Genomic DNA, 15,175 nt, shown 5'->3' with positions numbered 1-15,175 from the left:
AAATATGAAAGATTGATAAGTAACTATCTTAGTAATTATTCAGTCTCGATACGACTTTTCCCCTTTGTTCGAATAACCTTTAAAAATATATAAATCGCTAGTGGACCGACAATGGTAAAAGTACCTACGTCTATTTAAAATGATCTGAATTTTTGATGAAGTCCCTCATTCGTAACAACGTTCGCAAAAGTGTTTTTACCTTTTGCCTGTATTGCTTTCTTTTACCACAATTAATAGATACACTTATATTCTATTATAAATCGATTTTCAAACAATAAAATGAAACCGTGTTAGAAGCATGCGAGCTTTTGATTCGCCGTTGTTATTTCAGGAGATATTTTTTTTTTTACGTTTCCTTCTCGTAGAACGAGATAGAAATTTCGAAATAATCAAGACTACTAAAGATACAAATATCAGATTGATCAGACTTTTCAGTTCGTCCGAAATTATTCATTACATGTATTTTTGAAAAACACGGAAATGTGAGAGGAAGAGGTAAGAATTGTCACATAAAACTTTGAAATATTCAGGATTACTAAAGATACAAATTTTAAATTGACCGAACTTCCGTACGTACAAAATTACTCGTAATGTATATTTTTAAGAGAAAACACAAAATTGAGAGAGTGGGAAAGAGAAAGAGAAAAGAATCGAGTACCGCTACGTTTGAAATTCAATAATTTAACATTTCTATCGACAGTATTTCCATCTCGTTATTAAATTTTATAGCAATGTATTATTTGACATATTTACTACAATAAGCTTTACAAAGATTTTTTTAAATAAATAATGCATCCGTACTGATAATTATATCTACATCGATCGTAATTGCATGCCAACTACCTATTTCAATAAGATCTAATTAACTAATTTTACGAGATTCGTTATCTTGCGTCGTCAAATAATTGATATAATTTTATTAACTACAGAAACCGTAGTTAATAAAGAGAAGAAACTACAGAACTGTAATTATTATAGAAAATTAGAAATAACTGCAAAATGAATACGAATATTGGTTCGATGATGTAATTCCTTAAGACACCCGTTAGACGAGTGCACCTACGTAAGTTCACTTATTAATTCAGCGATGAGAGCAACGGCCACGCTGGTTTGGCACATTGCACCGTTTTAAACGTTGTCGGGACGTAATACGTGTACACTGACGTGTGTATACTTGTACGTGTATATGTATACGTATTACACGTACGCGGATATCGAGAGAGAGCGCGCGCGCGCGCGCGCGCGAGAGAGAGAGAGAGAGAGAGAGAGAGAGAACGCTTATAATGCGGTCGTTCGTTGACGCATTATCGGACTTACGCGTGTTATCGCGCGAACTCGCTTGACGTGATGTAGGAATGTATCTGTGTGTAGAAGCTAGCTTTAAATGAGATTGTCATGGTTATCATGCCTACTTGCCTTTCGTTTTTTAATTATTCTATCCCGAAATGTAGAAGAAAAAGAAAAAGAATAAATTTTCATGAATCGAGTTGTATAACTATTATAACTTATGATTGAAAAGAGATGGATGGGTGATGGAAGAAATGGAAAGGGGAATGAAAAGAGATGGAAAGGAATGAATTTTCATAAATCGGGCTTAGTAATTGTTATAAAAAATGAATGAAGAAATTTAAAAGGATTTATTTTTAGCTTTTACTAAGCATATTTTGAGGATTCATATCTATAGCTTTTGTAAGTTTATTTCAAAAACCATGAAAATCCGTGATGCACGAATATCATAAAATGTATAATAGGAACTCGATATAATGACTAAGAATTCTTAAATTATGACTATACTGGTCGTAATTATAGAAAATATTTTACGACGGGTAATAGATAAAATTATAGTAAAAGATTATGATAGATAAAAAGGTAATAGATAAAAATATATAAAAAAAGATTTGGAGAAATTTGATAATCGTTCTAAACACTTTGATATTTTTTCGGACTTGAAACGATAAAGATTATTTCTCATTTGTCGTTTCTCCATTTTTAACAAGATACATCCAGAATGATTTAAATAGATCAGTAATGGTCAAATATTTACTACCTACATTTCAATATTTTTTCGAATTTGAAGTAATGAAACATTGTCGATTCCTATTTTTGATACGAGAAAACATAATGACAGCTAATTTCGAACTCGGAAGAAATTATATCATCTTGTTAAAAGCGATAACATTTGAGTTATCCGTTAACGTTTCAACTATTCTACTATTCTTTAAAACTCATTTTAGTTTATTCGTCACGAAGAATAGATATTCTTTCTTTCACGTTTCCTTCGCGTAGAACGAGATAATCAGGACTACTAAAGATACAAATATCAGATTGATCTGACTTTTCAGTTCGCCCGAAATTATTCATTACATGTATTTTTATGACTAACACGAAAATGTGAGAGGGAGAGAAAAGAATTTGGTATCGCTAAACATGAAATTGCCTTTCATTCGTAAAAATCGAATTTTAACTAATTTAAGATAGTTAAGATTTTAATAAGATTTTTCCAAGATCATACATTGTTACTTTCTCTTTGAACTTGTCAGATTAAATCGTTCAAAGATCCTTTACAATTCACGAAAAACATTCTATAGAAGAATCTTAATAAATCAAACAATTGTTTCATTTCAAGAAGAATCATAATAAACCAAATGCCATATTCGTTCGTTTTCGAAGAACATCCAAAGTTTCGTAGTCGTCTTAAAAAAAACGATAATCATTTTATAGATAATCGATGATTTTCTAAGTGCTTGCTTAACGAAATTATTTAGGGAATCATGTCGCGCGTAAGAATCGATTTCGACCGATCTAAAAAACTCAGGGATTTTGTCAAAAAATGAATTTTTTCCGAGCGAAAGATCTAAAAGTGGGCTTACGAAGAATCTTTAATAACTTTATTCGTACTGAGACGAATCGAACGAAATTCGAACTGTAGAACGGCGAAATGATAACGAGTACGATGCAAAAGGAATGATCGAGATATCTCCTTCGGTTTCAGAGATAGAGATCGGTGCTATTTCGTCTGCGCGGATTCGTTCGAAATCGCGTACCACGTTTGCGCAGCTTCCCTGCCCCTCTTCTCGAGAATTCTACGTAGCGGAACTTTCTACGGCCTGAAAGAGAAAGAGAGAAAGACAGAGAAAATGACTTTGCTTTTTTCATAATACTTAAACATATCGATACTTCGATCGATGCACTACTTTTTATCTCGTCCTTCCTTTTTGCTGTTTTTCTTCTGTTCTCTTTAAATCTTCATATAAAATGACGTCTACAATTTGACGTAAATACAAATCATGATTCGTATTACAAACATTAAACCGATGATTTCCTTCGTTGAAAATTTCATCGACGAATTGTGACGATAGAACTAAACTTTCTTCAATAATTCTTTAGCCTTGAATGATATTTTTGACAAGTCATATATCATTTACGTCAAACTATGCGAACAAACGAAAGAGTAAATATACACGTGTACAAAAAATCTTTTCTAACATTATTCGATTCGTATAAAAGTGGAATTTTGTCCTTACATGAAACTTAACGTATCATAAACAACATCGATTTTTTAACGTGGTATTATTCAACGAGATTCAAAAATAAATCTCTTGAATCTATTAAAAAAGCTCTTATTAAACATCTTAGAATAGACAACGAGGGTCCATGCTCATCTTGTTGTGGACGAAACTGATGAAAAGATCGAAAGTTACGTAGGATAAAAATGGTAGCTGGCTCTTTCCATAGTGGAAAAATGAAGCGACCGTATAATCAGGCTGACCTTACGAAGCCAGTGGAGTTGGTCCCAAAGAAAGAGGGAAAATCCTGTCGACGAACGAGAAAGAGCATTGAAGAGTGAGAGAGAGAGGTGGAGGGGGGGGGGGGGGAAAGAGGAAGATAGAAAGAGAAAGACAGAGACAGAGGTGGGTTGCACTTGAGAGGAGAAGGAGGAGGAGGAGGAGGAGGTAGAGCGGGATCTCACACACCCACCCCTTGGACAATAATTCTTGTCACCATAGCAACACCCTCGAGACGCTCCCGTATCAATCCACCGGCCCGTAGAAGCACACGTAACACACACGTTGCTGTTTCTCTCTCTTTCTCTCTTTCTCTCTGTGTTGTTGGGTAACCTTTCTATCTATCGATCTTCGTCTCTCTTTCTCTTTCTTTGTCCTTCTGTTCATATCATCCTCCCTTTTCCTTCCTCTTTCGCTTTCCTTCAATTCCACCACCACCACAACCACCACCCGCTGGCACTTTCCCCTCCTGACGAAGCCCCCATTGCCAGTTCATCAGAAGTCCGTATCGATCCGTCAACGAGTTCGAGGTCCTACGTACTCCACCGGGAATGCCACTGACGATGGAATTGGCTAGTGCCCTCTCTCTTTCTCTTTCTCTCTTTCTATTTCTCTCCTCTCACTCTCTTTCATTTTGTCTCTTTTCCCTACCCCGCTGATTCTTCTGTTATCCTTCTTGGATTGCGCAAACAAAATTCATTGTGGAAAAAAGAATCGACACCTTCTTTCCTCGTCTTGTTTTGTCTCCTTTTGATGTTTCTATGATCTTGAGAGTCACGTGTTTTATAGACACGTTACACGCGTAAAACGCAGATCATTTTCTTTGATCTTCTCGTATCTACAGGTGGATGTCTATTCGACATTCAGGTGTATGTTTTGTCTATTTCGAAAGATGTATCGAATTCGAATCAATAAATGTTTATCGATCGTCCAGATAAGAATTTCGTTGAATATCACAAAATTTTGTTAAAGGAAGGTCGATAATTAGGTGATCATTAAGGATAATCAATGATTATAAATTTGCGATAATTATAGAAACATACATATATATAGAACATACCGACTATATATACAAAATTAACCGTCGAATTTAAGTTCTTTTATCTCGCTTTTACGTTAACATCACGTTCGTTTCATACTTTCTACGATTTTCATGATAAATCCATGAATGTATGAGCAAAGTACTCCGTTTTCTAGAAATTGATCGTTTTTCTTGAAATGAAAGATCCTATGATCCATACATTGTGATCTACAATGTGATCTTTGATAAATCATTAGTCCAACGAAATAGAGAGAATATAATTAGTTGAAATTATTATGACTTGGAGAATGAAATCCATCACGTTCGTCAGCCAGTCGTCTGGTTGGTCGAATCGCTCGAAAAGCCATTGTTACGCTTCCGTGATTGGCACCCTAGTCTTTATCTTTCTCTCTCTTTCTCTCTTTCGGCATCTACGATACGTTTCTTGTTGCGGCGAAGAGAAAACCAAAGAGTAAGGGAAAAAAAGGGAAAAAGATAAAAGGAGAAAGTAGAAAGAAAATATCCATTTTTTACGTTTACAAAAGTATTCTAATTGCTAGTTATCCTCTAACTCAACGATTTCTATTTGCCGTTTTTTAATTATACCGTAATGAAAAAGGTACATCGATATCCTTGGAAACGCCATATTTGTTTCTTGCCATAATTATTGTAGTAAATATGATTCGATCAGCATGATCGAAGAAAATGACTCGTTATTAACGTGAATATAATTAGCTCGATATTCTTCTGAAGGAACCATATCAAAAAATTAATTTCTTTGTATTTAATTTCTATATATTAATTTTGTTGAGGTATTTTAAGATATATCTAAATCCGTTGGTCGTAAAAGAGAATGCACGTTTTGCATAGGCTTAATGGAATGATGAGAGACGAGCGATGCCGGCGGACAGTGATCAGAACTACCGAGCGAGCAGTCGAAGTGAAAAGAAAAAAAGAAAAAGAGATAACGAGAGAGTACGCTCGATCCGAGGACCGGGACCGGAAGTGACCCATCACTACTTCGCATTCTCGACTTCCGTTTTCGTCCATCTCTTTTCCACTCTTCTATCTTCTTTCCTACTTCTTTTTTTATCTTCTGTCTCCTTCTTTTTCTTTTTCTTTGACGAATTTCGCATATTTCTTCTTTGCATTTCCATTGATAACTGATTGGAACTATTAACCATAAAAAGTTCCCACGGAATTCGATATCTCGCACCAATGTTATTTATCTTTTTCTTTTCCTCTCTCTTCTTTTTCTTATAGATATTATTTTATTTATTTTAGTATTAGGTATATAATATTTATTGTACAATATCAATATTTTACAAATATAAGTAAGTAGTTATGAGAATTATATAAAAATTATTCCTTAATTAGGTATCTATCATTGTTTAATCTTTTGCGGACCTATGCCGAGTTTGACTTGACATCACATTTCGTTAGTATCACATTTTCGCGAATTTTATGTTGAGTTGTTTGCTCGAATTGTTGATATTAAATATAAATATATCTATGTATATTTATAAATATGTTGTCGTAAGATAGGAAACCGAAAGTGGAGCGTTGCCTAAATTGGGTTGCTTTTGTTTTTCCTTAATTACAAATATTTTAAGAAATGCAATTGGCCTTACTGATAAATAACAGGTCTGTGAAAACATGACTCGGCGGATAGCGAGCTTCGACCATTATATCAAGTAGTTTAGCCGTCGTTGTGTTTTACAAGGTTTTCTTATAAAAATTTTTCTTTATTTATCTTTTTATTGGTTTGCTGTAATTATTGTTATTTATAGGTTTCTTCCTCAGATTCAACTTCGAAGGCTGAGAAACCCAATCTGTTTGTCTCTTTGAACTATTTACATAATCTATATTGTCCCATTTTATATATAATAGCGGTAATATATTTAAAAATATATTATCTGATGAAAGTACATCAAATGCTGAATATGTTACAAAACTTGTTTCCATTGAATACGTGATAAAAATATAGGTGAAATACAGCAAAAATGCTCTGATATAGGTAATTTTCCCCTATTAGTTCAACGTTAAAATATTGAAATAACGGCTAATTACTTGATACTGACCGAACGTGGTTGATTCAGCACGGATTGGCAGAAACGAAACAGCGAGAATAACTCAGACTGCAAATGATTAATTATAAAAATCCAATTTGATGAAATAAAATTGATTCATAACGAATATATTTTTATTTTATCAAACGATCTATCTCTTGATCTTTGCGACAATTCTTCTTTTCCTTATTTCGTATGATCGCCAACGTCTCAATGTTTTTTCTACGATGTGTCTCGGATCAAGACGAGGATAATAAAGGTGCCGATTCTAATTCGTTATCGGCTCGCGTTTCGCAAACGTATTGGCTCCAAGAATACCGGAACATTCTCAGTAGGCTAGACTAAGGTATCTGATACCGTTCACCATAAATCAGTGTGTCGAATCATTCTAAAGAAAGAACAAAAGAAAAAAAAAAAAGAAATTCTCTCATTGGAATAGCATCGTCCTGAAAACGAACTGTTTATTATCTAATTTACTTACCAATTCAATCTCGCTCCAATTTTGGAATTATTAGATTTTTATCAACGGTTCGATGGTACCAATTTCAAAATGACAAAGCTTCAAAGTGGAACTGAAACAATATTAACGAGGAGGTTAAAGAGAATCAGGTCAATGTATTGTCCTCGGTTAAAGAGGAAACAAACAAAACTGGCAAAAATTGAAAATCATAGAAACGGGTATGCTTCGATCTCACGAGAATCCAAGCGAAACGAGACGATACCAGCCTGATTGGAACGACTGTTTTTTGAAAGTAGTATACATATTAAAGAGAAACGAAATCATTTCAGCGAGAAGCGATACAGGAATATCGTAAAATTTTCTTTATAAAGAATTCATCGTGTAAAATATGGATATGAACAACGTATATGTGTATATGTACCTAGGTATGTATGTATATATATATATATATATCGGCGTACCATATTACATGAAAATACGACTCTCTTAATGAACGAGAATATCGATCCATCGGAAAACGTTTCCTGATATTGTATATCGTATAGGTATGTATATCTACATATATATATATATATATATATATGTATGTATGTATGTATGTATAGTTACCTATATATATGGATGGAAAAGTAAAAGGGTCAAATTTCATGAATTTTCTATCAACTACTTTTGCGATAACGAAACGTTACCTTTGACACTAGTTTGACATGTTCTCTGTCTATCAATTACGAATGTAATTAACACCATGTTCACTTTGAGCATTGGTAACGGCCAATTGATCGTCACATAAGAGATACTACCCGATATTTCATTATCGATTTATTTAAAAAAAGTACGTAATTACTTTTGACATGCAGATCATACAGAACCCTTGAAATGTTGATTCTGACATATTACATCAATATTTGATATAGGTATCATACTCAATCCATTATTATTTTCGATAACATTTTGATCTCATTTTATTTTCGATCTTAATTAAGTATAACGCGATCGGAAGGAAATGATATGGATAAAAGTTGAATTTCATCGTGATATCGATCATGATCTTTCGATGATGCTTCCCGTGAAGATGGCGTTCAGACTCCGATAAGGGAGGGGAAATCAACGTGTTCCATCCCGTAGGCGAAATTCTTAAACGACGAAAGACAGAGAAATAGAGGGAGAGAGAAGGAGAAAGAGAGACGATGAGACGCAAGAAAGAAAAAGAAGTGAGGGCAAGAATCGCTTAGGGAAAGAGCCAACACACGAGCAGGTGTATCTGCTAGTAAACGATCGATACTCCACCACCGATTATAGAGGAGCGGCCGACACTGAATTCTGCATGAACCTTTTGTCCCGCTCTCCTTCGCCCGGCCGATCGGATTTTCTATTTCTGCGCGTTCGCCTTTCAAAACACACTCGGCTTCGCTGTCGACGAGCTTCGACGAACTCTCATTTCTATTCGTAGTAGTATTTGTACTCGTATTTGTATTCGCGCGTGCCCTTTGTGTTATCCATAATGTCGATTCCTGCGGTTAACCATCTTTACGGAATTTCTGTTTACTTTTCGTCCTTTTCTAATTTTACTAGGATAATATCTAATATTAGGATAATGAGACCTAGTATAATAACTTTGTCTAAAATTATCCTATCGGACCTTCGATATTTATTCATAAAATGTTATATATGTAGGTACGATTGTAATATCGGCGATTAATTTTTTTTTCCTTTTTCTTTTTGTTATCCTTTTATTTTACTCTCTTCATAATTTGAAAATATCCATCTAGTAACTTTCTTCTTGGTAAAGTGTTACAACGGCGTCCATTTTTAATGTGCGTCGCGTGCGACACGCATTCGGTGAGATCCATTTCCCCTAGATGCCTATTACGTCCGCTAATATTGCGAAAATCATTATACTGAATACTCACGTGATCTCTCAAGGCCGATTCTCACATTAGCTCGGATCACGCTCTGCGGTCATACGCAGGTCAAGCTCCGATCAATTTTCTTTTGAAAAACAAACCTTACTTCGCCTCTTTACCTACGTTTTTCTTATCGCTATCTTTCTCTTGGAAAAGAATCAAGAAACCGAAGTCCGCGTATATTTTATCAAGATCTAATAAAACTCGATTTAAATATCGTTAATCCAGTTTTCTTCTACATTTTTAATCCAAGTTATTTTATTTTAGACCGTTTCGAAATATCGGACAAGAAAAGAAAAAAACCTTCCATTAATTTCTAATGCAAGAAGAACGTGAAATTTTATATCGCGATAGGTACTTCTTTCCTATTTTAGTTTAAATTTGTAAAAATGGAATGTCTAAAAAACAGACGAACGATTTGATAGAAAGAATCTTAACTTTAAAGATCGCGATTTAATGGCGACAAAATAAATGATTTCACGTCATACTTGAAATAGTAAGTTTTGGCGGGAAAATCGTGAGATCGTTGTTTTCGTTGATACCGTCGTTGAACGATGATGATCATCGTCGACTCGGCGACAGTCGTCTCGATAGATAGTCGATGGACTTTGGCGAGCAAACACTTTCGAAAGCTGGCGGCGATCGGTGACGTAATCGGATAGCGTCGTGAATATTCATGAGCGTGAGAGCGCGCATGCGCGTTGTTTCGCTTCGTTTCGCTTTGCTTTGCTTTTGCTTTGCTTTTGCCTTGCCCTGCCTCGTCTCGCGTGGTGGGCCTTTGCGCGGGTATTAGCATAACTCGTCCGCGTTTTATCCATTAGCCATTAGCCCGAGACTAAGTAGCCGAGCGTTACCGCGCATTTAGCCGCGAATATTGCCCGCTAATTCGATTAATTTCTCTCCCTCTCTGTGCGGCGATCGAGTGAGCCAGTGAAAAAGAGAGAGACGGAAAGAAAGAGGGAGAGAGAGAGAGAGAGAGAGAGAGAGAGAGGGAGAGAGAAAAATATGTTTATCAAAACTGGGTCAGTACGGTGTGAGTCTAAAACTGTAGACATATGAACAAGATAGAACGATTAGATCCAATGAATGAAATATTAGAGTAATAACTTTAATAGCTCTTATCACTCCAATCATCAATAACGCTACCAATCATTTTCTTTCTTTTCGATGTTTGTATTTACGTAACATTTATGAATATGTTAATTGTTCGCGTTAAGCGTCTTTAAATTCAGAAAGTTTCTTTGAAATTGTCTGGTAAATATGCCATAATATTCTTCGATTAATAAAGGTCAACCCTTTTTACGTTATTGTAAGGCGTATCAAGAGAGATAGGACGATAAGATTTAACGAATGAAATATAAAAGAGAGAGAAAGAGAGAGAAGAAGGGTTAAAATTTAATTAATACGTACCATTGCAACCGATTGTAATGCTGCCTAACGCATTTTTTTTTTGCTTTTTGATGTACTTTTTGGTTTATAGTATTTATAAATAGTAGCTATCTTATAAAAATAATGTAGCTTTCTTTCTTAGCATTTTCAAATTCGTAACATATCTTTGGAATTGATTGAAAAATATGCTGTAATATTTTTGAAGTGATAACGAATATTACAATTTTATGGTATTAACCTGTATCATTTTAAACTCGTAATCCTGCCGATCATATATTGTTTTATTTTCGGTATTCCTGTTTACGCAACATACGTATATAAATACATTTACTAATAAGAAATGATGTAACATTTTTGCTTGGCACATTCAATAATATATCTTAAATAGTATATAGTGTTCTTAAAGCGATAAGGATTATCTCTTTACACTATAATTATTTTCCTAGTTACTTCTTGGCCAACTTTAACTCGATTTTTTCTATCTATGATATCTCATGTATACCTACTTACATCTACATAATACGTATATTTTCGAAGTAATTTTTCAATAAAACTGTTTCCTACTGATTTGTTTTATTAACTAAATGAGATGTTACGTCAGAGGGGATTCGAGAGTTGTAAGGATAAATACTGTTGTCACGTCAGCGGTGATCTCACAGTGCAAAAAATTAATATTATTCTATCTTTTACGTCTTAAGTCATTTCTTCTTTCTTTAGACGTTTAGTTTCTTTAGAAACTTCATATTTTCTTGGCGATTTACTTATTATTATACGTAGTTAAAACGAACGTAATAGTTAACAGTAGAACTATGTATACCTTGAAATATAATTTCAAACGAAACCAGTAAAAATGACTGATTTGATATTTGGTTGAAAAAGATTGTGTTTTGTTCAACTTAAGGCAACTGATAGATAATAAGCAAAATAAATTTGTAATAACATATTTTCTAGAAAATAAGTAGGTATAGAGTACCTATCATAGAAATTAATTTATATTAGCGTGATCTAGATGGATAATAATATACTGCGTGTATGTCTGAGGTAAATAATAAAATAATATAATAATTGTAATATTTACAGTTTACATTTTACAACAGATTGATAAATCTACTATTAAAAAATAATAATATAATCAAAATTATATCTAACTATAAAACTATTTTTTACTATCGTAATATCGATATTATATCAAACTTTTTTTTATATTATATCATTATAGTGTTAAAGAATCTTACAATATTGCGAATCGAAATCTTTAAAGATCCATTATCGTGACAAAGAAGGAAAAGGAGAAATGGCTCGAAGTCACATATGGAAGAGGCTTATAATTTACATCGTTCGTTGGATCGCACGATGTAAGTGACGCACGCGTAAAGTGACCTTTCTCTTCTCCTCTCTTCTCTTCCTTTCTCTCTTTCTCTTATGGAATTCTGAGGGAAATACGGGGAGAACACGAGTATATCGCAATGCCGTGTTACGATTCAACAGGTGACAGCTCATCAAATAGAATTTCATCTCTCTCACTTACTCTCTCTGTCTATCCATCCATCTATCTGTTTGTCTCTCTCTCTCTCTCTCTTTCCCTTTCTCACTCACTTTCTCTCTTTCTCTCTCGATAAGAAAACGATGTTTCTGTCGCACACATTCGAAAAGAAAAAAAAAAGAAAGAGGGATTGTCCCACGTAGAGAAAAGATAGTAAAGAAAATAATTGTTCGATTTCATTCACCGGACTTTCGACACTGGAGTTGATCACGTGATTTTAAACTGAAAAGGGTTAGGTCGTGAATGACGACAATTTGACATCGGTCAAATACATTTATTAAGGTCAATCCGGGTCCCTTTTGTTCGTTCTCTTTCATTTTGATCTGTCGAAAAATATTACCGGAATTTTCCCGGCTCGCGTACTATAATATTTCAAAAGAAAATTCGCGTCCTTTTTAATTACCCTCCACTTGAATTTTGAATAGTTCCTCAGAGATTGTGAAGGATACTTGAAAGAGAATATACTTTCGTATAAATCTTTCATTTTTTAAAGCACGATTACTAAGGTAATTAAAGTATACAAATATTTACCTTTATTTTCGACGAAGGAAGCAAATATAGTCGAAGATTCAGCGAAGGAAAGGAAAGGTATTCAAAGCACGTTGGAAGTTGGTATCAATCGTTTATCGTTGCATATCTGAACACGACTTCTGATAAATCCCAACGTGCTTGATCTCTTAAAGCAGTAGGATTAGCGACGGTATTGGTAATCGCTGTGGTGGCGGTTGATCGACCGGAGAGTGAGAGAGAGAGAGAGAGAGAAAGAGAGAGAAGGGGGAGAGAGAGAATGGGTGGGAGGGAGATAGCATTGGAGTGAGCGAGACAGAGAGAGAGAGAGAGAATGAAAGAGAAAGAGAGAGAGAGAGAGAGAGAGAGAGAGAGAGAGAGGGCCTGCAGTTATGGGAGTCGCTATAGAGTGGAGTAAGCATTGTAAATCAATACCCTGACGGCTGCCGGCGCTTCGAAGCTCGCCTCGTGTTTCAACATACCGATACCCCTGGAACGTAGCGTCCATCGCTGCTGGATGCCGAAATATAACGCTGTGGTCTGTGCCTGCTGCAAGTGATGGTGGTGGTTAGTAAGATGCAGAGGAGGGGAGTAGAGGGGAGAGGACCCTTTACCGATACCAGAATTCTACGTTGTCGTGTGCATTCGTATTCTTTCTTACCCAGTTATGGGCTAACTATTGTTCTAACGAAATAACAAAACTATTTGAACGCTTCCTGAAATCAAATAAATTTGCGAATAACGATCTGACATGATGCATATAAAAGATTTCAGGAAGGAAATCATTGTCAACTTAATTGTATCAGAGATATTTTAAAAATGTAAAAGAAATTTTTGTGCGAAAAGGAAAGGAAACTTTTCGAATGGTTTCGCTGAGCCTTGCGCGTAGGTGTTAGACCATGAACAGGTGTGGCTATAGTTGGAGTAAAAAATACCTTTGCGATAGGCTCTCGTCAGGTGAAAAAGAGAAGGGAAGAACGTACGTGCGTTGGCCAAGGGAAGCCGAAATTTAAAGGACTTAATCGCCATTTTTTTTTCTTTTGGAGTCACGCATGTAGGTCTAGGTTGGTAGTGATGGAGTGACCAAGAGAGAGAAAGAGTAGAAGAGGGAGAGAGGGAGAGAGAGAGGGAGAGAAAGTAAAAGAGAGAGAGAGAAAGACAGAGAAAGAGAAACAATCAAAGAGAGAGAGAGAGAAAGGAAGAGAGAGTAAAAGAGAGAAAGAGAAAGACAGAGTGAGTAAGATAGAGAAAGAGAGTAAAAGAGAAAGAGAGAGAGAGTAAGAACAGGTGGAGCTGTTTAGAGAAAGACTCACCGTTTCATCTTGGCTTGCCTTCGTTCCTTGTCTTTCTCACTCGCTCTTCTTCCTTGTACGTCACTACTCTTTCTCTCCTCCTCTCTCTCTCTCTGTCTTTCTTTCTGATTCTTTTTTTTTCACTCACCCACCGCTCTTCTACAGGCGATTATTCTTCTCTCTTTCTTTCCCTTTCCGTTCTCAAGAATCGTACGTACTTATATACCTACGTAGGCAGCAAGTCTAAGAGACTGGCAACGTTGCTGCGTGAGCGGGCTAAGTGTAAGAACCATCTGGTCCTGCGGATCTTCGCGGCAGCTGCGATAATCCTGTCGACGTTTTTCTTCTCTCTCTTTCTCTCTCTTTCCCTCTTCCTCGTTTTTCGTTTTCACTTCTTCTTGCTTTCTTTTTTTTTTTTTGAAAATAACGAGGATTTCAGTGTGGGATCCGGAGAATAAGAACGCTCGATAGATTCGTCAAGAGTTTGTGTTCATTGAGCGAAGAGCTATATCGATGAGTTAGATAGATCAGATAGATTATTATTATTATTATTATTATTATTATTATTATTATTATTATCATTATTATTATTATTACTATTGTTATTGTTACTGTTATTGTTATTATTATTATTATTATATGCTTATATTATTTAGGACAATAAATTGTTGAGTTTGATTTGACTTTGCATAATTTTACAAAAACTTCAGAGTTCTAGCGCTTAGAAACTATGTCGACCTTGAACATCGATGTCTAATCTCTTCTCTATCTGTGTTAATTATATAAAAATGCGAGTAGAGAAGCTCGTGGCCATTTTGATGGCATCTTTCGGCTACCTTCAAAGAAAACTCCAAGCACAGAGTAGGATCAGAAGAGCATTTAGTCGAGCAACTCGACTGGTTTTTGCTTAGATGCCATTAGAAAGAGAGAGAGAGAGAGAGAGAGAGAGAGAGAAAGAGAGTTCTCTTACAACTCGAAGAAATTTAACGTTTTTCACGAAAGTGTTCTAATCGATGTTAGTTTTTTTTTCCTTTGATGCAATAGAAAATTTTCAGGATTTTCCATAATCCTTAAATCTTACTCTGTCGAATATAGTGTTGATATGCCTAATCCGTGAAAATAAGTGGCTTATTCATTCTTTATTACCTGAGTCATATTTCGGCCGTATCTTTTAGGTTCTTTTACGACCTTCATGACCTTCAAAA

At 35.2% G+C, this 15,175-nt stretch overlaps 1 long non-coding RNA gene across 1 annotated transcript; it reads right to left on the bottom strand.

Annotated features, from left to right (window-relative positions):
- Positions 1-5,131: 5,131 nt before the first annotated feature.
- LOC127061815 (uncharacterized) lies at positions 5,132-12,811 on the bottom strand. The gene is made up of 3 exons (XR_007780962.1): positions 12,703-12,811; positions 7,357-7,447; positions 5,132-7,263 (listed from the first exon to the last, which is right to left on the bottom strand). It is a non-coding gene; the product is annotated as an uncharacterized LOC127061815 (long non-coding RNA).
- Between the last annotated feature and the right edge of the window lie 2,364 nt (positions 12,812-15,175).

This window comes from Vespula vulgaris, chromosome 2 (assembly GCF_905475345.1).
Source record: "Vespula vulgaris chromosome 2, iyVesVulg1.1, whole genome shotgun sequence".
In the NCBI taxonomy this organism is placed as follows: domain Eukaryota; kingdom Metazoa; phylum Arthropoda; class Insecta; order Hymenoptera; family Vespidae; genus Vespula; species Vespula vulgaris.
Note: the sequence above shows the minus strand (reverse complement) of the source record. Positions and strands in the feature narration are given on the sequence as shown.